Source organism: Octopus bimaculoides, chromosome 9, assembly GCF_001194135.2.
Source record: "Octopus bimaculoides isolate UCB-OBI-ISO-001 chromosome 9, ASM119413v2, whole genome shotgun sequence".
NCBI lineage: Eukaryota > Metazoa > Mollusca > Cephalopoda > Octopoda > Octopodidae > Octopus > Octopus bimaculoides.
In genome coordinates this window covers 68,986,479-68,988,105 of record NC_068989.1, presented here as the reverse complement: position 1 = coordinate 68,988,105, position 1,627 = coordinate 68,986,479, and positions in this window count along the sequence as shown.

Sequence of the window (1,627 nt, the reverse complement as noted above, 5' to 3'; positions counted from 1 at the left end):
TGTGTGTGTGTGTGTGTGTGTGTGTGTGTGTGTGTGTGTGTGTGTGTGTGTGTGTGTGTGTGTGTGTAATAATTGGTTTACAGAGTCATCAACAGCATCACCATAAGAGAACCGTTCAGCAAAGAAGAAAATGAATACTCGGATACGAGATAAAGCCACCGCCGCCGCCGCCGCTACCGACGATTTCTAATTAAAATAGCATTTTAACAAACAAAATTTGGTTGCTCGGGTTATGGTCATTTGGCTGACATTTTCTCTTTCTGTTTCTTTACATTTTTGTAAAAGTTTGAAGTAAGAAAGTTGTATTTACGTTATTATTACGTTATTGTACTAGTGTTTCTGACTCAATGAATTCTTAGAAGCATAGGCCATCCTGAAAAGATGAAAGGTAAAGTCGACTTCGATGGAATTTGAACTCACATCGTAACGATTCTGCCAGCTTACTGGTGGTGACTAACCCTAAAAGGTTATGCTCCAGCATAGCCGCACTCCAATGACTAAAGCAAATAAGAGATCATTTGTAATGACTAATATGTGGCTGGTAATAAATCGAGAATATTGATGTAGAAACGCCAGAACGAAAAATAATAGTAATGTTAAGATAGTCTAAAGATATTTCATGCTCAGTAATAGAAGAAACATGATAATTTTCAGACTCTTCAGGATATTGATAATTCCATCGCATTGTACCAATTTAATATGATTCCGGTAAACTAAATAGCTTTCATTCCGAAACGAAATAGCATTTTGGTAGCAAGAAAAATAAAGTAAATAAATATATAGAAAAACAGATTTTGGAAGTTTGATAGAATGCGATGTAATGATAATTCTTGTAGAGATTCCATTAACTCCAAGACCGCAAGGGAACAAATACAGATTCCCACACGCACGCACATACACATACACATATACATACACATATACATATAAATACAATTACACACATATTTGTGCCAGTAAGGCTTTGAGAAATTGGTGCATTCAATCAGAAATAACCTTATAGTATTAATGTTCACCTGATTTATTTTCCTTTATATACCGTTGTCCATTTTACGATCCGTTTCTTCCAAGAACAATGAAATAAGTAGATAAAATACAAGGAATGATTTAATAGACTAGAAAACCTTTCAGTACAGAACCAAAGCTTGGCAGCTGCTCATTGAGGCAAATCAGCTATATAACTATCTGTCTGTCTGTCTTTTTGTGTTTATATATATATATGTATGTGTAACAGAGGTATTAGTGAGGAATTATCAATCTAGGCAAAATACTTCATAAGCTCTCTGTTACTACACCAGGTTAACAATATTGTTTAGATTAGTAAAGAACTCTGTGTATTCTTTTGACAGGATCCGAAGTTATAGTTCATCACCATTCTATATTGTAGATCCGTGGTTGTGCGCCACTTATATAAGTTTTTACTCAGATTGATACTCAAGGCGAAGTATAAATAATGGTCATTGCATATGATTTCATTGTAGCAAATTTGACTTATAGCTGTTTCCAGTAGTCATTATAGGTTCGTTATTGATAGGTTTACTCAATCGGCCCAGTGATCATTTGAGAAGAATTGAACGACCTAAAAGATTTTAATGCCATTTTCGTCAGAGTCATATATATATATATA